The following is a 25,834-nucleotide window of genomic DNA, read 5'->3' as shown; positions in this document are numbered from 1 at the left end:
TTTCCGAAACCCTGCTTGACACTTTGGCTGATTAAAGTTTAGGGTTGCCCTTATTATTACCGTAGTAAATACCTTTTACGTAACCGATTGTAAGCTGATTGGTCTGTAATTCCAGTCCTTAACTCCCATTTCCTATGAATTGAATTATGTAATATTATGGTTCTCCAATGATTCCGGTATGTCGATATCGCTACGCATTCCACTTACAGCGTGCCCTGTCTTTTCATCCCGTTAACACAATACATGCCCACTCTTTATCATAGTACATGCTTCATTTGGCCTCCAAACCTCCCACATCCCAATAATATCCCATTTCATGGCTGCTATCACCTCCAAGAGGACTGATAAACTGGTCTCACTAGATAAGGTTCTAGCGTGAAACATTGCCAGGATCAGTTTCCAATTCCGACCTTGCCGGGGCCAGACATTCTTAGTACCCTCCGCTGTGTCGCAGATCTCACCGCGGCCGTGGTTTGTTCCTGTACACCCGCTGGGCACTGAGGACTGGGAGCTTATCGGAGTATTCATTGAAGGTTGCAGCTAATTACTACACCAGTGTTAACAAATCTTGTTCTGTTCAGGGAGTGATGGAGTTTCCAGGGGTGTTCACGGCACACCCCAAATCCGTTTATAGATTCAATCGGAAAGCGGATGTTTTTTCTTTCTTTTATCCTGTAGAAATTTGCGCGTCAACAGAATTCGAACCACGGTACATTTGAAGGCGAGGCGGATGTTCTACCCCTACGCTACCAATTCATGCGGAGTAATTACGTATCACCAGTTTTGGGTAGCTGACTATAATTTTTGCATAGGATACCGCAATGGCTGGGCCATAGATTTTTCTTCTCCACCAGTGTGTGCTGAGCACGTGTAGTGCTCCCCAGTTAGGAACTTACCATGTTATGTGGTTACCACAGCTACCACAATTCCAGCCGTGGAATATGCTGCATCGACATACACACAGAAGTATCATTAGGTTGGTTTGGTTTGTGGGGTTTAACGTGCCAAAGCAACTGAGGCTATGAGAAACGCCGTAGCGGAGGACTCCGGAAATTTCGACCACCTGAGGTTCTTTAACGTGCACTGACATCGCTTAGCACGCGGGCTCCTTGCTTTTCCCCTCCATCGAAAAGCTGCCGCCGAGGCCGGGATTCGATCCCGCGTCCTTGGGAACAGTAGTCCAGCGCCGTAACCACTGCGCCACCACGGCGGGGCAGGTATCATCAGGTTGTTTGAAGACTGAGTCTTACGAATCTCTTTCTCGCTGTGTAAATGGGTAGCCCAACTTATTGTTTGACGCATTTTCTGATTACGGCCTGCACTTTCTCTTTTTTATTTGACATCAGATGTAGGTAAGGGAGACTACACGACTGATGACTAAAGATTGTACTAAGCAGAACGCATTCTCTTCCCTCAAGCATGAGTGGCGGTTACTAATGCGGCGAATAGGTCGCATGATTTGCTGCAAAGTTCCTTGAAGTTTTTCACTAGTATTACCATTGAAGCCGTGTTCTTGTAATGTTAGGCCCAGGATTTTCATTTCGGACACTCATGGAATGGTGATAGCGGGGATATTGAATTCTATGGCCGGTAGTGGTTGCGCAAGAAATCTGTTTTTGTAGAATATGATAAACTCAGACTTAGCTGGAGAGCGCCGCAGTTTCCTGGAAACTACATAATTCGCCACGATATCAATGGCATACTGGAGTCTTTCCTCGATTTGGCCATCACTGCCCTTTGCAGCCCACAAGGTACTTCCATCCGCATAAAGGTTGTGGATAGAGCTGCAGGACCTGCGCTAATTGGTGTGGAAGGTTGAGAATTGCGATATTGAAGAGAAAACGTGAGAGTACAGATCCCTGCATGGTGCCCTCGTTGCTGAGGAGCAAGACATCCGAGTCGAGATGTCCTACTGGAAAGGAGACTTTTATACCCGAGATAAAGTCCCGGATAATCTAGGTACGGCGCGCCTACCTCGAGTTCATAAAGAGTTTGTTTCTAATTTTTAATATCGGATCATGCTTACCTCATCAAAAGACTTCTCCAGGTTGAGTCCGAGAATGACTCTTTTGTCCCTCGTTATCGCCTCAATAATTTGGTATTTTAGCTGAAGTTTTACAACATCCGTGGAAAATATTCGCCGGATTCCAATCATGGTGTGGGCAGGGAAGGGGGGTGGTGGGGGGGGGGGGGGGGGGGGGGTCTACTGCTCCTGTTCCTTCATTAATCTGTTGAGGCGGGTCTAAACTCCACGCGCTAAACTACAAGAGAAGTGAGCCATATTGACCTAAGGTTTTCAAGGCTCAGAGATTTGCCTGGTTTTAGAATGCGAATGATCTCTGCCGTTTTCGTGTTTGTGGGACTCAGCCCTCTTTCCAACATATACTTAGAGATATCCGTATCTGGACGGGAGACAAATTACGGGTTTTCGTGGAAATTTCTGCCCTAACCTCAGCATGCGACGAAATTTTTTTAAACAGTCTAGTCCCAGGTTAAAATCTCGATGTCCCTAGGGTTTGTGGCAATGCTTGTTAGATACTTCCGTTATAAAAAAATAAGAACTATTTAGAGCCCTTAGCTTACACGTGTGGGGAGGAAACATTTTCTTTTGTCGTTTTTTTTTTTTTCGATGTGATCTCATCTTCCAAATAAACAAAGATCAAACAAATAATTGAGATCATGCTTTCTGGTATGTCTGCCAGTATAATGTCACACCTGAAACAACTCAGCGTTTGCTTATAAGCGAAAGGGACAGCGCTGTCCAACAAGGCGCTCTGGTAGGCCAATGATCGCCATTCATGCGGACCGTCGTCGACAGCGACAGCCAAGGGACGACGAAGAAGTGGAACATGGATGCCACGCGCACAGCCTAACCACCTTTGCTTGGAAGCTGACGCAGAATTTTAAACCTAGGCTTTGCTGGTAGCGTTTGCACCTAGTCCCTGCTTTCGGAGCCGACTTTCGGCGCGGCGCCATGGCAGCAGATTACGCCTGGGCACGCCGGCGCCGCAAGGAGAGCAGTCATGCAGCCCGACTCGGAGACACACGCCAGGCTCCTGGATTCGAGGATCTCTGCAGTACCATCGCTGTATAGGTGCCTTCATTGCGGCCTGCGCATGCACACCGCCGGGCTTCACATCCAAAGTGGAATGCCATGCAGGTAGGCAACTTCGAATTCTGCGCGTTTCTTAAAAGCGGTGCACCTTCTGTGGAAAGAAAGCGCTTTCAGGCTCGCCTCTAACGTCCATTCGTCCGCTACAGGTGTCCTGTGCCAGCCGATACGAGACTAGGATGACTTCATCCCTGTACACAAGCGGCGTCTGTATGGAGCAGCCCCACAACAGCGGGTGCGCTTTGGAAGATCCCCAGCCTACTGGGGATTTCACGGCGCCAGGGACACGTCTCCTCCGATACGCTGATGCCACAGCATCGATAGTGCGATTTCTTACAAACGCCTCGACGGACGTTTTCAGCAGACGGAACGAGCAAGAGTAACTGTGTCCCTTTCTTTTTTCTTTTTTTTTTCTACCTTCTTGAGGTGGTCGAGTGTAATGGCGGAACTTTCGGCCCTCAATTAGCGAACGTAACAGTATTACCTAAAGGTGCATGTGTGTGCGTGTGTGTGCGTGTGAACGCGTTTGTGCGGTGTGGACTACGCACTAACCGAGAACTGAGGTACGACCTCGCCATTTTTCTTGTGTGTTGTTGCCATTAACTCTTTTTTGCCTTTTATGTCATTCGTTTCTGGGAGAAGGCAGAGAGCATCATGGAGGGACTTCGACAAGACATGTATTTTTTTGCCAGCAGCAGGACCAGGCCGAGTAGTATGGAGTTGGTGGTAACCAGTTGGAGAAAGTTGAAGGTTGACTAACGGCAGACGCCAACGCAGGTGCCAGGATGAACCTGCGCCCAACCAGCAGCGGCAGGATGCCAAGTCTTACCTTCCCATCTAACTTCATTTTGCCCACGGACATTGATGACGGTGGTTTTGGTGGAGGGAGGAATATGCAGCAGCAGCAGTGGTCACAAGAGGACTCATGTGTCTATAATGTGGTGGTAGTGGCGGCGGCGGCGTGTCTGGAGTTGTCGGGATGAACCCGCACCCAACATAAAGATGCGATGCCGTTGCAGATGATCTCCTTGGCTCTTTACCTACATTCTTTTTTTTTTATCCTTTCCTTCGTGGTCTTGTAACCATTGCGTTTTGAACTTTTTTGCCAATTTCTTTTTTTTTTTCATAACGTTTCTTTGCATGAGTTCTTTTGAGAGTTTGCGCGGGTTTTAATGATTTTTCTTATATATTTGAAGTGTGATTTCAATAACAGTAATCATTTTGCTGAATTTTTTCTGAGCGCAAATTTTATTTACTGCCTCGATTAATATCCGCTGCCCGGCATAACAATCTTCACACATTTTATTCAGGTCCGATAAAGCGTGAGCTACGCCAAAAGAATAGTTAACAGGTTTCTAAATTCTGTTCCGCAAGCTCCCTCTGAACATGACCGTTTGAGAATGTCGGCGGCACAAAGTGATTTTATATGTAACACTTGCAAAGGGTGGTGCTATAGGAATGAAGTATTTCTTGCGCTTTTGTGGAAAGTAATAGCGCCCAGCGTGTTTTTCCCATTCAATGTTTATCGTTTGGGAGGAGCGTTCACCTCACTGTTGTTTTAAATTAGTGCCTTTTGCCGCAGCAGGAGCACAGAGATTTTTTAAACGCTATCCAAACACTGCCCTCTTTTTTTCGCTAATGTATTGTCTGTAGCGCGCCCTGCCAAATCCCAACCGAGATATATGTCATTGAGATTGTTCGGAATCATTATCACCATTATTACCTTCATCATAATGAATGAATGAATGAATGAATGAATGAATGAATGAATGAATGAATAAATGAATGAATGAATGAATGAATGAATAAATGAATGAATGAATGAATGAATGAATGAATGAATGAATGAATGAATGAAGTTATTTTTTTAGCCAGACGAGACACAAAAGTACAGGTCTGTCTAAGAGGCTGAAAAATAGGCTGCTCACAGCCAGTAGGTATATAAGACACACATCCACAGCGGCGTGGCTTCCACATGGGTAATGCACGGCGAGCTAGGGGCCGCTGTTGCCGCGTTGCCTGCTCCGACATCCGCGAGATATTAGTGCGCTAGCATATGAGCTTCCACAGGGCCATTTTAGACGCCGTGTGATGCCTCACTCCTACAGGCTTGTGTAGCAGTGGCGCACTTGGAACAAGACCGTATTCGTTTTCGCTTTGGGGTTTAACATCACTAAGCGGCTCAGGCTATGAGAGATGCCGCAGTGGAGGACTCAGGAAATTTAGATCTCCTGGGGTTATTTAACGTGCACTCACATCGTACAACTCTCGGGCGCCTTTATTTTTAGCTTGCATTGAAATGTAACCGCCGTGCGGCTGGAATTCGATAGTCCATTATTGGGTAGAGTAGTCGAGCGCTCTGACCACTTCGCCACCACGACGTGGTACTCCCGTCTCAGGGTTTGTACGACGTCACGATACCACATGTCATGGCCAAATTGGCTGGAGCCGCCAAATGTTTCAGTACATTTAGCGCGGAAGCTGTACTACTCGGCGTGCGACTTGGTATTTCGCTTCACCTTGTCACGATAACCGTGAAGGTTTGACCGAGAACTGAGTGGGACTTAGACGAAGGTAAGAGAAATATAAGTGAATCGTGTCCACATAAGGACTCGTTTCATGCACCAGCAAGAGCGCGTTAGCCCCTATTCCACACCGACTTCCTGAGAACGAGTCCATATTCCCCTTGCCTAGCTCAAGGACGCCCGAGGGCGTAGGAAGAGGACAACTGAGAAGCTCGGAAGCAGGAGGAAAATATCAACGATGGCAGCACTGACGTCTCAGCATCGCCACATCGTTTGAAAGCAATAAAGTTTAATTCAAGCGATACCATGTAGAAACTTGCTAAAGCACGAAAAACCTTGCTATAACTATAGTTCAAGCTATGAAGCCATGCTTAAATTAACATCCACTGTTGTGAGATGGGAATCGAAGCTATCTTGATCCTTGGATACCGAGTCTAACGCTACATCCAGGCCAAACAGGATGTTAGTATACTGCTAGGTTACAGGGTTGCTTTTTATCTCTGTTGAGTGGATTTTCACATAATCTCATATGTTACGACTGCATACCAAAGAGTACGTTTGGCCCGAATTGGAAGCGAAAACCGAAATGGCAACGCAGCTATTTTTTTTTTTTTTTCATTTCATTTATTTTTGACAGAGGCAGTTGCAGAGTACATGCACATATACATTCAATGCTCATTGCGTCTGTATAGCAGAGGCAAAATGCTTATACAAACGCCTGACGGGGACTTGGAAGCTATATTGCACACAACCGCATCAGACAACGGCGCGACGAGAAACCGTTTGGGATACGCACGCAAAATCACCATTCACTCTTTTGCACCTGCAGCGATATGCACTGTTCGCTGCAGAAGCAGCGACTCAAGTTCATCCGAGTACTGAGAGCTACGGAAAATAAAAATGAACTGACGTTGAAACCGCATGCGACGGTGGTGGTGGTAGTGGCGGCGAAAGTTTATTACCTGCGGATGCAGATGAGCGACTCGAATAGTCGCTCCCTGCTTAAACAGGGCTTCGATGCCTTGGGCAGCGGCGGCATTTTCTGCCAGCAGGAGGCGCTTGATCTAGGTTCCGGGTCGAGGCCGAGCAGTATAGAGCCTGCCAGTGGTCAGAGTCGTGTACGAAGTGGCTCGCGAGTCGGGACTGTGGGCAGATTCAGATCATATGATTTTGATCAGCTTTGGCATAACAATATTTCTATTTGCCTGAATTGAGCTTTCCGCTGCGTAATTGTGGATTTGCATAAGTGAAATTTTGAAGTTTACGCCATGCTTTGGCCAAGTTTTTGGAGATCGTTTCTTCTGCAGGAGGGAATCTCTCTCTGACGAGCCTAAATGCCGCAGAATTTCTTTATAAGGAAACAACCTGTCCTTGTCTGATCATATTACGTGTGGGCTGCACGGCCCAGCACGGCGAGACAATTCTCGAGCTAGGTTATGAACTGCCGGATTACCAGCAAGAGATGCATGAGCAGGCATACAGATTGGGTGAATGAGCCGTGAGGGTGGAGAATTTTGCAGACTATGTGGTGATTGCGCGTAAATACTTCCCTATGAGTAACTCATCATCAGTTCTGCATAGCAAGTGATTCTCCGTCATGTCTCATTTAACCCGGTTCTTTGCTCGCAGCATCCACTTGACCCCTGCGAACTTCTTAGTCTCATATTCCCGCGGCAGCTTTCTACAGCCCCCTGCTGAGCCTACTTTCATTTGGTATCCAAATGTTACCCTAAGCGACCATCGGTTATCATCTCTTCGCAGTACGTGTCCTGCCCATGTCTATTTCTCCTTCTTAATTTCCACCAGAATTTCACTAACTGCAGTTATTTATTTGACCCACTCGGCAAGCTTCCTATCTCTCACCGTTACAGCTAAGATTTTCCGTTCCATTTAGCTCTCTGCGTTGTCCTCAACTGAAGTAGAACCCTTTACTTTAGTCTCCATGTTTTAGTCCCATAGGGGCGTACAGTTAAGGTGCAACTGTTGTATACTTTCCCCTTGAACGATATCGGTGCGCTGCTGGCCATACTCTGTGAATACTTGATAAATGCACTCCATTTGAACCTTATTCTCCTAGTTATTTCTCTTTCCTGATCTAGATCCGCGGTTACTAACTATCCTAAGTATATATATTTTGCCTACCGCTTCCAGCGCATCGCTACCTATTGTGAACTGCTGTTCCTTTCCGAGGCTGTTGAACATTACCTGCATATTGCATTTCCAGCCTACCTTTCTAGTTTTCCTGTCAAGGTCATCAATCATATGTTGCAGTTCGTCGCCTGAGCTACTTAGTATAAGGCAACGTCATAAGGGAATCGCATATTACAAAATTATTATCCGCATACTGTTATCCCTAACTGCTCCCATTCCAAGTCTCTGAATACTTCCTCCAAGCTGGGAATAGTGCTCGGGAGATTGTGTTTCCTTGTATAATGCCTTTCGTTATGGAAACTTTATTGCTTTCTTCAGGGAGAAATATGGTTGCCGTGCAGTCAGTATTGATATCGTCCAGTACTTTCACGTACGGCTTACCTACACCCTGATTTCGCGATGCCTGCATGAGTGCCGAGATTTCGACTGAGTCAAATGCTTTTCCGTAATCAATGAACATGTGTAAGGGCTGCTAATATTACGAGAATTTTTTCAATCCTCTGGTTTTCAGTATGGATATGATTGATAGTAAAGTACCCTTTCCGAAACCATGCTTGACACTTTGGTTGATTGAAGTTTAGTGTTGCCCTTATTATTACCGTAGTAAATACCTTTTACGTAACCGATTGTAAGCTGATTGGTCTGTAATTCCATTCCTTAACTCCCATTTCCTATGAATTAAATTATGTAATATTATGGTTCTCCAATGATTCCGGTGATGTCGATCTCGCTAGGCATTCCACTTACAGCGTGCCCTGTCCTTTCATCCCGTTAACACGGCACATGCCCACCCTTTATCATAGTACATGCTTCATTTGTCCTCCAAACCTCCCAAATCCTCAATGATATCACATTTCATGGCTGCTATCACCTCCAAGAGGACTGATAAACCGGTGTCACTAGATACGGTTCTAGCGTAAAACCTTATCAGATGAATTTCCAATTGCGACCTTGCCGGAGCCAGACATTCTCAGAACCCTCCGCTGTGTCGCAGATCTCACCGCTGCCGTGGTTCGTTCCTGTACACCCGCTGGGCAATCCGGACTGGGAGCTTTTGGGAGTATTCATTGGAGGTTGCAGCCAATTACTACACCAGTGTGAACAAATCCTGTTCTGTTGAGGGAGTGATGGAGTTTCCAGAGGTGTCCAGGGCACACCCCAAATCCGTTTATGGAATTCAATCGGAAAGCGGATGTTTTTTTCTTTCTTTTATCCTGGAGAAACTTGCGCGTCACCGGAATTCGATCCACGGTACAATTGAAGGCGAGGCGGATGTTCTAACCCTACGCTACCAATTCATGCGGAGTAATTACGTATCACCAGTTTTGGGTAGCTGACTATAATTTTTGCATAGGATATCGCAATGGCTGGGCCATAGTTTTTTCTTCTCCACCACTGTGTGCTGAGCATGTGTAGTGCTCCCCAGTTAGGAACGTACCATGTTATGTGGTTACCACAGCTACCACAATTCCAGCCGTGGAATCTGCTGCATCTACATACACACAGAGGTATCATTAGGTTGGTTTGGTTTGTGGGGTTTAACGTCCCAAAGCAACTCAGGCTATGAGAGACGCCGTAGCGGAGGACTCCGGAAATTTCGACCACCTGAGGTTCCTTAACGTGCACTGACATCGCACAGCACACGGGCTCCTTGCTTTTCCCCTCCATCGAAAAGTTGCCGCCGAGGCCGGGATTCGATCCCGCGTCCTTCGGAACAGTAGTCCAGCGCCATAACCACTGCGGCACCACGGCAGGGCAGGTATCATCAGGTTGTTTGAAGACTGAGTCTTACGAATCTCTTTCTCGCTGTGTAAATGGGTACCCCAACTTATTGTTTGACGCATTTTCTGATTACGGCCTGCACTTTCTCTTTTTTATTTGACATCAGATGTAGGTAGGGGAGACTACACGACTGAAGACAAATGATTGTATTAAGCAGAACGCATTCTCTTCCCTCAAGCATGAGTGGCGGTTACTAATGCGGCGAATAGGTCGCATGATTTTCTGCAAAGTTCCTTGAAGTTTTTCACTGGTATTACCATTGAAGCCGTGTTCTTGTAATGTTAGGCCCAGGATTTTCATTTCGGACACTCATGGAATGGCGATAGCGGGGATATTGAGTTGTATGGTCGGTGGTGGTTGCGCAAGAAATCTGTTTTTGTAGAATATGATAAACTCAGACTTAGCCGTAGAGCCCCGCAGTTTCCTGGAAACTACATAATTCGTCACGATATCAATTGCATACTGGAGTCTTTCCTCGATTTGGCCATCACTGCCTTCTGCAGCCCACAAGGTACTTCCATCCGCATAAAGGTTGTGGATAGAGCTGCAGGACCTGCGCTAATTGGTGTGGAAGATTGAGAATTGCGAAATTGAAGAGAAAACGTGAGAGGACAGATCCCTGCATGGTGCCCTCGTTGCTGAGGAGCAAGACATCCGAGTCGAGATGTCCTACTGGAAAGGAGACTTTTATACCCGAGATAAAGTCCCGGATAATCTAGGTACGGCGCGCCTACCTGGAGTTCATAAAGAATTTTTTTAATTTTTAATATCGGATCATGCTTACCTCATCAAAAGACTTCTCCAGGTCGAGTCCGAGAATGACTCTTTTGTCCCTCGTTATCGCCTCAATAATTTGGTATTTTAGCTGAAGCTTTACAACATCCGTGGAAAATATTCGCCGGATTCCAATCATGGTGTGGGCAGGGAAGGGGGGGGGGGGGGGTGTACTGCTCCTGATCCTTCATTAATCTGTTGAGGCGGGTCTAAACTCCACGCGCTAAACTACACAAGAAGTGAACAATATTGACCTAAGGTTTTCAAGGCTCAGAGATTTGCCTTGTTTTAGAATGCGAATGATCTCTGCCGTTTTCGTGTTTGTGGGACTCAGCCCTCTTTCCAACATATACTTAGAGATTGCCGTATCTGGTCGGGAGAGAAATTACGGGTTTGAGTGGAAATTTCTGCCCTAGCCTCCGCATGCGACGAAATTTTTTTAAACAGTCTAGTCCCAGGTTAAAATCTTGATGTCCCTAGGGTTTGTGGCAATGCTTGTTATATATTCCGTTATAAAAAAATAAGAACTATTTAGAGCCCTTAGCTTACACGTGTGGGGAGGAAACAATTTCTTTTGTCGTTTTTTTTTCGATGTGCTCTCATCTTCCAAATAAACAAAGATCAAACAAATAATTGAGATCATGCTTTCTGGTATGTCTGCCAGTATAATGTCACACCTGAAACAACTCAGCGTTTGCTTATAAACGAAAGGAACAGCGCTGCCCAACAAAGTGCTTTGGTAGGCCAATGATCGCCATTCATGCGGACCGTCGTTGACAGCGACAGCCGAGGGACGACGAAGAAGTGGAACATGGATGCCACGCGCACAGCCTAACCGCCTTTGCTTGGAAGCTGACGCAGAATTTTAAACCTAGGCTTTGCTGGTAGCGTTTGCACCTAGTCCCTGCTTTCGGAGCCGACTTTCGGCGCGGCGCCATGGCAGCAGGTTACGCCTGGGCACGCCGGCGCCGCAAGGAGAGCAGTCATGCAGCCCGACTCGGAGACACACGCCAGGCTCCTGGATTCGAGGATCTCTGCAGTACCATCGCTGTATAGGTGCCTTCATTGCGACCTGCGCATGCACACCGCCGGGCTTCACATCCAAAGTGGAATGCCATGCAGGTAGGCAACTTCGAATTCTGCGCGTTTCTTAAAAGCGGTGCACCTTCTGTGGAAAGAAAGCGCTTTCAGGCTCGCCTCTAACGTCCATTCGTCCGCTACAGGTGTCCTGTGCCAGCCGATACGAGACTAGGATGACTTCATCCCTGTACACAAGCGGCGTCTGTATGGAGCAGCCCCACAACAGCGGGTGCGCTATGGAAGATCCCCAGCCTACTGGGGATTTCACGGCGCCAGGGACACGTCTCCTCCGATACGCTGATGCCACAGCATCGATAGTGCGATTTCTTACAAACGTCTCGACGGACGTTTTCAGCAGACGGAACGAGCAAGAGTAACAGTGTCCCTTTCTTTTTTCTTTTTTTTCTACCTTCTTGAGGTGGTCGAGTGTAATGGCGGAACTTTCGGCCCTCAATTAGCGAACGTAACAGTATTACCTAAATGTGCATGTGTGTGCGTGTGTGTGCGTGTGAACGCGTTTGTGCGGTGTGGACTACGCACTAACCGAGAACTGAGGTACGACCTCGCCATTTTTCTTGTGTGTTGTTGCCATTAACTCTTTTTTGCCTTTTATGTCATTCGTTTCTGGGAGAAGGCGGAGAGCATCATGAAGGGACTTCGACAAGACATGTATTTTTTTACCAGCAGCAGGACCAGGCCGAGTAGTATGGAGTTGGTGGTAACCAGTTGGAGAGAGTTGAAGGTTGACTAACGGCAGACGCCAACACAGGTGCCAGGATGAACCTGCGCCCAACCAGCAGCGGCAGGATGCCAAGTACTACCTTCCCATCTAACTTCATTTTGCCCATGGACATTGATGACGGTGGTTTCGGTGGAGGGAGGAATATGCAGCAGCAGCAGTGGTCACAAGAGGACTCATGTGTCTATAATGTGGTGGTAGTGGCGGCGGCGGCGTGTCTGGAGTTGTCGGGATGAACCCGCACCCAACATGAAGATGCGATGCCGTTGCAGATGATCTCCTTGGCTCTTTACCTACCTTCTTTCGAACTTTTTGCCAATTTCTTTTTTTTTTTTCATAACGTTTGTTTGCATGAGTTATTTTGAGAGTTCGCGCGGGTGTTAATGATTTTTTCTTATATTTTTGAAGAGTGATTTCAATAACAGTAAACATTTTGCTGAATTTTTTCTGAGCGCAATTTTTTATTTACTCCGTCGATTAACATCCGCTGCCCGGAATAACAATCTTCACACATTTTATTGAGGTCCGATGAAGCGTGAGCTACGCCAAAAGAATAGTTAACAGGTTTCTAAATTCTGTTCCGCAAGCTCCCTCTGAACATGACCGTTTGAGAATGTCAGCGGCACAAAGTGATTTTATATGTAACAATGCAAAGGGCGGTGCTATAGGAATGAAGTATTTCTTGCGCCTCTTTTCTGGAAAGTAATAGCGTCCAGTGTGTTTTTCCCATTTGGGAGGAGCGTTCACCTCACTGTTGTTTTAAATTAGTGCCTTTTGCCGCAGCAGGAGCACAGAGAGGTTTTGAGCGCTATCCAAACACTACCCTCTTTTTTCGCTAATGTATTGTCTGTAGCGCGCCCTGCCAAGTCCCAACCGAGATATATGTCACTGAGATTGTTCCGAATCATTATCACCATTATTACCTTCATCATAATGAATGAATGAATGAATGAATGAATGAATGAATGAATGAATGAATGAATGAATGAATGAATGAATGAAGTTAGTTGTTTAGCCAGACGAGACACAAAAGTACAGCTCTGTCTAAGAGGCTGACAAAGAGGCTGATCACAGCCACAGTAGGTATATATAAGGCACACATCAACTGCGGCGTGGCTTCCACATGGCTAATGCACCGTGAGCTAGGGACCGCTATTGCCGCGTTGCCTGCTCCGACATTCGAAAGGTATTAGTGCGCTAGGATATGAGCTTCCACAGAGCCATTTTAGCCGCCATGTGATGTCATAAGGCTACAGGCTCGTGTAGCAGTGGCGCACTTGGAACAAGACCGCATTCTATTTAGGTTTGGGATTTAACGTCACTACGTGGCTCAGGCTAAGAGAGATGCCGCAGTGGAGGACTCCGGAAATTAAGATCACCTGGGGTTATTTAACGTGCACTGAGATCGTACAACTCTCAGGCGCCTTTATTTTTAGCGTGCATTGAAAAGTAACCGCCGCGCGGCTGGGATTCGATCCCTCATTATTGGCTGGAGTAGTCAAGCGCTCTGACCAGCTCGCCAAAGCGTCGTGGTGCTCCCGTTTCAGTGTTAGCGGTTTGTGCGAAGTCATGATACCACATGTCATGGCTAAATTGGCTGGAGCCGCCAAATTTTGAAGTACATTTTGCGCAGGAGCTCTACTGCTCGGGGTGTAACTTGGTATTTCACTTCACCTTGTCGCGATGAACATGAATTACTGACCAAGGACTAAATGGGACTTAGATAAAGGTAAGAGAAATATATGTGTATCGGGTTCACATACGGCCTCGTTTCACGCACCAGAAAGAGCGCGCTGGGCACTACTCCGATTGACTTCCTAAGAACGAGTCCATATTCCCCATGTCTCTCCAGATCCCCTCAGGGCGCATAGAGAGGACAACCAAGGCACTCAGACGGAGAAGGGAATTGTCTACGATAGCAGCACTGACGTCTCATCATCGTCGCATGATTTGGAAGCAATAAAGATTAATCCAAGTCAAACCGGGGAGACCTTCGCTAAAGCACGCAAAACCTTGCGTAACAGAGCTTCGTTCGTATAACTAGGTTCATGCTATGAGACCATGCTTAAAAATTCCTGTCTTTAGATGCGAATCGAAGCTGTCGCGATCCTTGGATACCGAGTCTAACGCTACACCCAGACCAAACAGGTATGCTAGTATACTGCTAGGTTAGAGGGTTGCTTTTTATCTCTGTCGAGTGGATTTTCACATAATCTCATATGTTACGACTGCATACCAACGAGTACGTTTGGCCCGAATTGGAAGCGAAAACCGAAGTGGCAACGCATCTATTTTTTTTATTTCATTTATTTTTGACAGAGGCAGTTGCAGAGTACATGCACATAAACATTCAATGCTCATTCTGTCTGTATAGCAGAGGCAAAATGCTTATACAAACGCCTGACGGGGACTTGGAAGCTATATTGCACACAACCGCATCAGACAACGGCGCGACGAGAAACCGTTTGGGATACGCACGCAAAATCACCATTCACTCTTTTGCACCTGCAGCGATATGCACTGTTCGCTGCAGAAGCAGCGACTCAAGTTCATCCGAGCACTGAGAGCTACGGAAAATAAAAATGAACTGACGTTGAAACCGCATGCGACGGTGGTGGTGGTAGTGGCGGCGAAAGTTTATTACCTGCGGATGCAGATGAGCGACTCGAATAGTCGCTCCCTGCTTAAACAGGGCTTCGATGCCTTGGGCAGCGGCGGCGTTTTCTGCCAGCAGGAGGCGCTTGATCTAGGTTCGCGGGTCGAGGCCATGCAATATAGAGCCTGCCAGTGGTCAGAGTCGTGTACGAAGTGGCCCGCGAGTCGGGACTGTGGGCAGATTCAGATCATGTGATTTTGATCAGCTTTGGCATAACAATTTTTCTATTTGTCTGAATTAAGCTTTTCGCTGCGTAATTGTGGATTTGCATAAGTTAAATTTTGAAGTTTATGCCATGCTTTGGCCAAGTTTTGTGAGATCGTTTCTTCTGCAGGAGGGAATCTCTCTCAGGCGAGCCTAAATGCTGCAGAATTTCTTTATAAGGAAACAACCTGTCCTGGTCTGGGCATATTACGTGTCGGCTGCACGGCCCAGCTCGGCGAGACAATTCTCGAGCTAGGTTATGAAGTGCCGGATTACCAGCAAGAGATGCATGAGGAGGCATCCAGATTGGGTGAATGAGCCGTGAGGGTGGAGAATTTTGCAGAATATGTGGTGATTGCGCGTAAATACTTCCCTATGAGTAACTCATCATCAGTTCTGCATAGCAAGTGATTCTGCGTCATGTCTCATTTAACCCGGTTCTTTGCTCGCAGCATTCACTTGACCCCTGCGAACTTCTTAGTCTCATATTCCCGCGGTAGCTTTCTACAGCCCCCTGCTGAGCCTACTTTCATTTGGTATCCAAATGTTACCCTAAGCGACCATCGGTTATCATCTCTTCGCACTACGTGTCCTGCCCATGACTATTTCTCCTTCTTAATTTCCACCAGAATTTCATTAACTGCAGTTATTTATTTGACCCACTCGGAAAGCTTCCTATCTCTCACCGTTACAGCTAAGATTTTCCCTTCCATATAGCTCTCTGCGTTGTCCTCAACTGAAGTAGAACCCTTTACTTTAGCCTCCACGTTTTAGTCCCATAGGGGCGTACAGTTAAGATGCAACTGTTGTATACTTTCCCCTTGAACGATATCGGTGCGCTGCTGGCCATACTCTGTGAATACTTGATAAATGCACTCCGTTTGAACCTTATTCTCCTAGTTATTTCTCTTTCCCGATCTAGATCCGCGGTTACTAACTATCCTAAGTATATATATTTTGCCTACCGCTTCCAGCGCATCGCTACCTATTGTGAACTGCTGTTCCTTTCCGAGGCTGTTGAACATTACCTGCATATTGCATTTCCAGCCTACCTTTCTAGTTTTCCTGTCAAGGTCATCAATCATATGTTGCAGTTCGTCGCCTGAGTTACTTAGTATAAGGCAATGTCGTAAGCGAATCGCATATTACTAAATTATTATCCGCATACTGTTATCCCTAACTGCTCCCATTCCAAGTCTCTGAATACTTCCTCTAAGCAAGCTGTGAATAGTGCTCGGGAGATTGTGTTTCCTTGTATAATGCCTTTCGCTATGGAAATTTTATTGCTTTCTTTAGGGAGAAATATGGTTGCCGTGCAGTCAGTATTGATATCGTACAGTACTTTCACGTACGGCTTACCTACCCCCTGATTTCGCGATGCCTGCATGAGTGCCGAGATTTCGACTGAGTCAAATGCTTTTCCGTACTCAATGTACATGTCTAAGGGCTGCTAATATTACGAGAATATTTTCAATTCTCTGGTTTTCAGTATGGATATGATTGATAGTAAAGTACCCTTTCCGAAACCCTGCTTGACACTTTGGTTGATTGAAGTTTAGGGTTGCCCTTATTATCACCGTAGTAAATACCTTTTACGTAACCGATTGTAAGCTGATTGGTCTGTAATTCCAGTCATTAACTCCCATTTCCTATGAATTAAATTATGTAATATTATGGTTCTCCAATGATTCCGGTGATGTCGATCTCGCTAGGCATTCCACTTACAGCGTGCCCTGTCCTTTCATCCCGTTAACACGGCACATGCCCACCCTTTGTCATAGTACATGCTTCATTTGGCCTCCAAACCTCCCAAATCCCCAATGATATCCCATTTCATGGCTGCTATCACCTCCAAGAGGACTGATAAACCAATTACTACACCAGTGTGAACAAATCCTGTTCTGTTGAGGGAGTGATGGAGTTTCCAGAGGTGTTCAGGGCACACCCCAAATCCGTTTATGGAATTCAATCGGGAAGCGGATGTTTTTTCCTTTCTTTTATCCTGCAGAAACTTGCGCGTCACCGGAATTCGAACCACGGTACACATGAAAGCGAGGCGGATGTTCTACCCCTACGCTACCAATTCATGCGGAGAGAGAGGAGAGAGAGAGAAAACTTTTAATGAGCATATAATCAGTAAATATTCGCAGGAGTTGGGTGGTCGGTGCCCCTAGTCCAGGGCTCCGCTGGCAGCAGCTGACTTGCGGACTAGCTGGATAATCCAGGCTTGCTGGTCCAGGTTGTCGCTGGTCAGGGCCGCCTCCCACTGCTCGTGTGTCGGGCATGGCACTATTAACGTTGGGTCAGGTTTGTCCTGGCATTCCCAAGAGATGTGAAAGAGTGTGGGGCTTGCACCGCACCAAGGACAGTAACTCGTGTATTTTGTTGGGCTTATCTTATGTAAAATTTGAAGATTAGGGAATGTGTTTGTTTGCATTTTTCTCCAGTCTATAGCGTCCGAGGAAGGAAGGTGTTTGTGTGGTGGTGAGAAAATTCTTCTTTCTAACCGTAGGTGTTCCAGCCTGTCGCCGTAGGGTCCTAGGAGAGGGGTGAGGTAGGGATGGGGATCCGCCCGGTTTGTGAGAGCTTGGGCTAGATCATTCGCTACCTCATTACTACTACGTGTGATGACTTATTTTGGTTGTCTTGTGTTTTTATGGTTATGGCTATTGCCAGTGATTCCGCTTCCGCAGGATGCTTGGCATAGATCGAAGCCTGAATAATTGGCCTCTTCTTGTGGTCAACTGCAGCTATTGTGAACTTGCCAGGTTCGCCGTAAGCCCCTATGTCCACGTAGACAACTTCCGCGTCTTTAGACAATTGTTTTTCCAATGATTTGACTCTGGCTTTCCTTCGACCCTTTTGTAACTCATGGTGCATGTGCTTGGGTATAGGGTTCACATAGATGTTTTTTCTTGTGGATGTCGGAATTTGTGATTTGATCTCAGAAGTTTTTAGTGCCTGCCATAGCCCTAGTTTTGACAGGATTTCCCTACCCGCCTGCGTTGTTGTTAGGCGTTGTTTCTGACTTTCTAGAACCGCCTCCTTGAGCTCCTCGAAGTTGTTGTGCACTCCGAGTGCCCAAAGACGTTCCGTTGATGTTGTTGGCGGGAGGTTTAGGGCCGTTTTATAGGCTCCTCTTATGATAGTGTCAATGGCCCTTTTATCAGTGAATCTAATTTTATGATATGGGAGCCCGTAGGTAATCCTGCTAACGACTAGGGCCTGTACAAGGCGTAGGGTGTCCTCCTCCCTCATCCCTTTCCGGTGCCAGGTCACCCTTCTAATCATTCTGGAAATTTGGTTGACTGTGGTTTTGAGTGTTTTGATTGTAAAATCCACTCTCAAATTGCTTTGCAACCACAGCCCCAAAACTCTGATCTTGTCCTTCTCTTGAATTATCTGGTCTCCTAGATAGAGCTGAATTTCTCCTGGGGACTTGTAATTTCTTCTGTGTAGCCTGATAAGTTCGGATTTTTCTGGGGAGCATTGAAGACCACTCTCCCCGGCAAATTCCTCGACTAAGTCTATAGCGGCTTGCAGAGCTTCTTCTTTTGCGCCAAGGATCCCTGAGTAGCCCAGATGGTGATGTCGTCCGCGTATAAAGTGAAGCCAATATCAGTGCGGGTCAACAGTTTTTTTTGCTAAATTTATCATTGCTATGTTAAATAGCATTGGAGAGATTATAGAACCCTGCGGTGCCTTTGTTCGGCATGGGTACTTTTGGTGATCGGATCTCTCCAATTCCTATGGTGGCTGTGCGATCTGAGAGGAAAGCCTTCACGTATTTGAAAATTTTCTCCCCGCAGTTGATATTGTTTAATTCTTGCAATATGGTTTGGTGGCCAATGTTGTCGAATGCTCCTTTGAGATCTAGTGCCAGAATGAAATTTTCGCCTTTTCGGGGTATGGCGTTGATGACTTCTTCCCTAATCCGGAGGAAAGCATCATGAGTGCAGAGTCCCTTGCGGAAGCCCAGCATGCAGGAAGGAGAGATGTTGTTTTCGTCGATGTAATTTTGGAGCCTTAGGTGGACTACTTTTTCATAGAGTTTTCCCAGGCAAGAAGTGAGGGAGATAGGACGGAGACTCTCCACAGCCGGTGGCTTTCCAGCCTTTGTTATGGTGATGATATCCGCGTGTCTCCAAGCTGATGGGACTTGTCCCTTCTCCCACAGTTCTTCGTTGATGTACTTCGTTAGGTCTTGCAGATGTTCGGTGCTTAAGTTCCTAATCATAGCGTAGGTGACTTTGTCTCCTCCAGGGGCAGTGTTTCTTGTAAATGTACGGGCGGCTGAGTAGACCTCCGCCAGTGTTATGGGGGAGTCAAGGGAGGGGTTTGGTTGACCCGCATATGAAGTTTGGCAAGCCGGAGTAGGGTCTCCTATGTATTTCTTGTGCATGGCGGTGATCAACTCTGCATCTGTGCCCGGGTATTTATGGGCTATGGTGTGGAGGGTTCTTCTTGTGGCCGTTTTGGTTTTTGATGCGTCTATCATGCTTCTTAATATTGACCATGCTTTAGCCTTGCTTAGGGTACCTTTCAGCGAATTGCAGAAATCTGCCCAGTTTTGCTTGGCGAGCTTTATAGCATACTCTTGTGCTTCAGCCGTAACCTGTGCTATCTTCATTTTAAGTTTTCTATTTAATTTTTTCATTTTCCACCGTTTTAATAGACTTTTTCGGGCTTCCCATAAATGTAGGAGATGTCTGTCTACTTCTGGGGTTTTTGTCGTTATGTTGATAGTCTTGGTCGTTTTTGCATGAGCATCCTTTAGGCTTTGAACCCAATCTTCAATTGTTGTGATGCCGTCGTGTGGCCGTCTAATTTTTCTGAACTTATCCCAGTCTGTTATTTTAGTAGAGCCAATGTTCCTTTTCATACGGGTTGTCATTAGGGATAAGCTAAGGATTTTGTGATCGCTGCCAAGTGTTTCTTCTAGATTGGTCCAGGTGCAATGTCTTATGTTTTTTTTTGGTGAATATAGATCTGGGCAGGTGTCTATGCTTACACTGTTTCCTATTCTAGTGGGGGACATGGTGTCCGTCATAAGACAGAGGTCCAGCTGCTCAGCCGCTTCCAACAACTTGGTTCCCTTCGGGGTGTCCTTGTGGTAGCCCCATGCCGTATGTACAGCGTTAGGTCCCCCATAATAATAAGGGGGTTCGTTCCCGCTATGCGTGTGCATTCCAGTAAAAGTGGCTTGAAATCTTCCTGCGTGTTGCTTGGAGGACTGTAAAGGTTTAGAACAAACACACTCTGCTTTCTTCTTTTTTGACAGATGATCTCGATGAGAACTTGATTAATTTCACTGAATGGAAGGTCGTGCGGTATGACTGTTAGTGTGGGGGCCACTAGTGTAGCTATTTTAGGTGCCGTGTCATGGGTGTATGTGAGGTATCCTTTGAGGTATGTTGTGCATCCTGTTTCTTGGAGACAGATGACGTCCGGAGGTATCGGTTGATTTTGAATAAACATCTGCAGGGAGCTGCGTTTCCTTTTGAAGGAGCGACAGTTCCACTGCCAGAGCTCTAGGTGGTTTGGTTGCCGGTTAGGGGAGGCAGCCATCAGCGTTACTCGCCACTGACTCGCAGTCGCTGAGATCTGTCATGCCAGCGGACCTTCGGTGGGTTTTTAGTCGAGGGTCATCGGGGATTCCCGTGCGTTTTCGCACCCCCTGAGTTATTATTTGGATTTTCGAATTGAATTCTTCTTGAACTGCCGCAAATTGAGTTTGCGTGGCAATTTGTTGGTCTTGGAGTTGTTTGGTTAGTTGTGTCATGGTCTGCTGCATTTGAATAATCATTTGTTGCATTTGAGTAAGAATGCTTGGTGCGTTTTCTTGAGTGTGAAGTCCGAGAGTTTGCGTAAGCGTTTTCTGCCGTTGCGTTTGGAGTACACTCGCCTGTTGAGGTTGAGATGCGGAGGTGTTTACAGCATTTTGTACCGGTTGTGGCTGTATCGATACTATTGATGAGGGTTGGGGGGCAGTTTGCTTCTGACCCATTTGTAGCAGTTGTTGTAGTTGTTGTTCCACCTTATTAAGGCGTTTCTGTTGTTCTGATAGTTTTATTTTCAGTTGTCTATTTCGCTCCTCGAGCCTAGTGCAATCCTGGCATGGACCATACCCGTTTAGAGCAGTGGGAGAGGCAACCTGAGCCCAGCTTACCCTTTTGCTGTCGTGCTCTAGCTTGTCTGGCGTCGCCCCTATCGCTTCTGGGGGTCCCTGCTGGTTGGACCTGATCTGTTGTGTATTCTTTTGGGAATAGTAGGCTGTCAAGTCCCGTCCCTTGGATCTCGATCGGGACTGGGGTCTCTGTTTCTCTGCCAGCTGCTGTTCCTCCTCCACCGATGAAAACCAGCGGCGCTCCATCGGCTTGATCTGCTGATCTCTCCGGCTGACGTGCTGCTTGGGGGGCTTCTGTTGCTGATTGTTATTGCTTTGTTTAGCTTTGTTGTTGTAACGTCCGATATGTGCCCTGAGGCGCTGCTTGCAGGCCTTGTCTCCCGGTATGTGGTTTCCCTGGCAGGCCACGCACTTGGCTTCACAGGTGTGGTTTTCCTCTGGTTCATGAAGGCCGCAGTTTCGACATACGTTGGCGTTGGGCGTTGGGCAGACATCCGCTCTGTGGCCTGCCTTGAGACAGTCTTGGCAGATCTGTTGGGTTGGTCGATATGGGTAACATGCCGTCTCTCCCCCGTAATAGATGATGTAGCGGGGGAGAATGGGGCCTATGAATGTTAGCACTGCCGTGCGAGACTTTCCCAACATTCGTGCTTGAACGAGCTCGACCCCTTGTGTGCGTAGTCGGATGTTTGATAGAAGCTCCTCTGATGGTGTGTTTGGATCCACTCCATGAATAACTCCTCTGATGACGTCCTCAGGCGCCGCCAGGTAGACGTTGACTTCGTAAGCCTTGTTTTCCAAGGTCAGACTCTTGATGTGCCGTATGGCGTCCGCAGTCTCGTCGTAAGGAGTGCTGACTATGATGATGTTCGATCCTGTGCGGGGTCTCACAATAAATTTGATGAAGTCGCACAATTCCGGGTTGTTGCAGGCAGCCACGATGGCTCTTGAGAACTGGGTAGGAACGAATTTTCTGACTTCCATGCCCTTCTTGGGTCTTATTATCACCTTATAGTCAGTTTTTGGAAGGGGTGGTAATTTCCTCCTTTTCTGAGACGTTGTTTGATCCATAGCCGGCTGTACTGGCGATGCTATCGTTTTCTTCGGTTTCACGACGGTCTGCAGCAAGTGCGTCGGGGGAGCACAGATCTTTCCTGCGATCACGACTTGTTCGCCTCTTGCTAACCTTTGACGATTCTTCTTGAATATGTTTACGTGCCAGTTGGAGTAAAGGTCATCCGGCGTCCAGGCATGACCCTCTTCCATGTCATTAGAAGTTTGGATTTGGACGTCTAATTCCATTCCCTGGTGTTTAGCAGAGTGAGCTGGGTTAGCGGTTGTTGAACACAGACCACTAGATCCCGCTTCGCCTTGGTTTAAGGTATCCATGCGCTCTGGATCGGCATTACTAGGCCCCGCATCGCCTAGCATGGCCGCCGCCGAGGAGCTTCAAAAGCCCATTTCGATGTCCAATAAAACACTCACTGGTTTGAGAAAGGCCTCGGTGAATTCCGGATGACTTCAGGAAGGTCCTCGAAACAAACTTTCCAGGATTTGTTGGATTTTCCAGACAATTTCCTTTCTTGTTAGCCGAGCCCAATCGAAGCGCGTCCGCTCCCGTCGGCTTCTTCTTCCTTCCGGACCAATTCATGCGGAGTAATTACGTATCACCAGTTTTGGGTAGCTGACTATAATTTTTGCATAGGATATCGCAATGGCTGGGCCATAGCTTTTTCTTCTCCACCAGTGTGTGCTGAGCACGTGTAGTGCTCCCCAGTTAGGAACGTACCATGTTATGTGATTACCACAGCTACCACAATTCCAGCCGTGGAATCTGCTGCATCGACATACACACAGAGGTATCATTGGGTTGGTTTGGTTTGTGGGGTTTAACGTCCCAAAACAATTCAGGCTATGAGAGACGCCGTAGTGGAGGACTCCGGAAATTTCGACCACCTGGGGTTCTTTAACGTGCACCGACATCGCACAGCACACGGGCGCCTTGCTTTTCGCCTGCATAGAAAAGCTGCCGCCGAGGCCGGGATTCGATCCCGCGTCCTTGGGAACAGTAGTCCAGCGCCGTAACCACTGCGCCACCACGGCGGGGCAGGTATCATAAGGTTGTTTGAAGACTGAGTCTTACGAATCTTTTTCTCGCTGTGTAAATGGGTAGCCCAACTTATTGTTTGACGCATTTTCTGATTACGGCCTGCACTTTCTCTTTTTTAGTTGACATCAGATGTAGGTAAGGGAGACTACACGACTGATGACTAAAGATTGTACTAAGCAGAACGCATTCTCTTCCCTCAAGCATGAGTGGCGGTTACTAATACGGCGAATAGGTCGCATGATTTGCTGCAAAGTTCCTTGAAGTTTTTCAACAGTATTACCATTGAAGTCGTGTTCTTGTAATGTTAGGCCCAGGATTTTCATTTTGGACAATCACGGAATGGTGATAGCGGGGATATTGAGTTCTATGACCGGTTGTGATTGCGCAATAAATCTGTCTTTGTAGAATATGATAAACTCAGACTTAGCCGGAGAGCCCCGCAGTTTCCTGAAAACTACATAATTCGCCACGATATCAATGGCATACTGGAGTCTTTCCTCGATTTGGCCATCACTGCCCTTTGCAGCCCACAAGGTACTTCCATCCGCATAAAGGTTGTGGATAGAGCGGCAGGACCTGCACTAATTGGTGTGGAAGATTGAGAATTGCGATATTGAAGAGAAAACGTGAGAGGACAGATCCCTGCATGGTGCCCTCATTGCTGAGGAGCAAGACATCCGAGTCGAGATGTCCTACTGGAAAGGAGACTTTTATACCCGAGATAAAGTCCCGGATAATCAAGGTACGGCGCACCTACCTGGAGTTCATAAAGATTTTTCTTTTTAACATCGGATCATGCTTACATCATCGGAAGACTTCTCCAGGTCGAGTCCGAGAATGATTCTTTTGTCCCTCGTTATCGCCTCAATAATTTGGTATTTTAGCTGACGCTTTACAACATCCGTGGAAAATATTCGCCGGACTCCAATCATGGTGTGGGCGGGGAAGGGGGGGGGGGGGGGGGGGTCTACTGCTCCTGTTCCTTCATTAATCTGTTAAGGCGGGTCTAAACTCCACGAGCTATATAAACTACACAAGAAGTGAAGGATAGTGACCTAAGGTTTTCAATTCTCAGAGATTTGCCTGGTTTTAGATTGCGAATGATCTCTGCCGTTTTCGTGTTTGTGGGACTCAGTCCTCCTCCCAACATATACTTAGCGACTGCCGTATCTGGTCGGGAGACAAATTACGGGTTTGCGTGGAAATTTCTGCCCTAACCTCAGCATGCGACGAAATTTTTTCAAACAGTCTAGTCCCAGGTTAAAATCTCGATGTCCCTAGGGTTTGTGGCAATGCTTGTTAGATACTTTCGTTATAAAAAAAATAAAAACTATTTAGAGCCCTTAGCTTACACGTGTGGAGAGGAAACATTTTCTTTTGTCGTTTTTTTTTTCGAATGTGCTCTCATCTTCCAAATAAACAAAGATCAAACAAATTATTGAGATCATGCTTTCTGGTATGTCTGGCAGTATAATGTCACACCTGAAACAACTCAGCGTTTGCTTATTAGCGAAAAGGACAGCGCTGCCCAACAAGGCGCTCTGGGAGGCCAATGATCGACATTCATGCGGACCGTCGTCGACAGCGACAGCCAAGGGACGACGAAGAAGTGGGACATGGATGCCACGCGCACAGCCTAACCGTCTTAGCTTGGAAGCTGACGCAGAATTTTAAACCTAGGTGTTGCTGGTAGTGTTTCCACCTAGTCCCTGCTTTCGGAGCCGACATTCGGCGCGGCGCCATGGCAGCAGATTACTCCTGGGCTCGCCGGCGCCGCAAGGAGAGCAGTCATGCAGCCCGACGCGGAGACACACGCCAGACTCCTGGATTCGAAGATCTCTGCAGGACCGTCGCTGTATAGGTGCCTTCATTGCGGCGTGCGCATGCACACCGCCCGGCTTCACATCCAAAGTGGAATGCCATGCAGGTAGGCAACTTCCAATTCTACGCGTTTCTTAAAAGCGGTGCACCTTCTGTGGAAAGAAAGCGCTTTGAGGCTCGCCTCTAACGTCCATTCGTCCGCTACAGGGGTCCTGTGTCAGCCGATACGAGACAAGGATGACTTCATCACTGTACACCAGCGGTGTATGTATGGAGCAACCTCACAACAGCGTGTGCGCTATGGAAGATCCCCAGCCTACTCGGGATTTCACGGCGCCAGGGACACGTCTCCTCCGATACGCTGATGCCACGGCATCCCTAGCGCGATTTCTTACAAACGCATCGACGGACGTTTTCAGTAGACGGAACGAGCAAGAGTAACTGTGTCCCTTTATTTTTTTCTTCTTTTTTTCTACCTTCTTGAGGTGGTCGAGTGTAATGGCGGGACTTTCGGCCCTCAATTAGCGAACGTGACAGTATTACCTAAAGGTGCATGTGTGTGCGTGTGTGTGCGTTTGAACGCGTTTGTGCGGTGTGGACTACGCACTAAACGAGAACTGAGGTACGACCTCGCCATTTTTCTTGTGTGTTGTTGCCATTAACTCTTTTTTGCCTTTTATGTCATTCGTTTCTGGGAGAAGGCGGAGAGCATCATGAAGGGACTACGACAAGACATGTATTTTTTGCCAGCAG

Source organism: Amblyomma maculatum, chromosome 1 (genome assembly GCF_055883805.1).
Source record: "Amblyomma maculatum isolate TAMU_Amacu chromosome 1, ASM5588380v1, whole genome shotgun sequence".
NCBI classification, from domain to species: domain Eukaryota; kingdom Metazoa; phylum Arthropoda; class Arachnida; order Ixodida; family Ixodidae; genus Amblyomma; species Amblyomma maculatum.
This window is presented reverse-complemented; position numbering follows the sequence as displayed.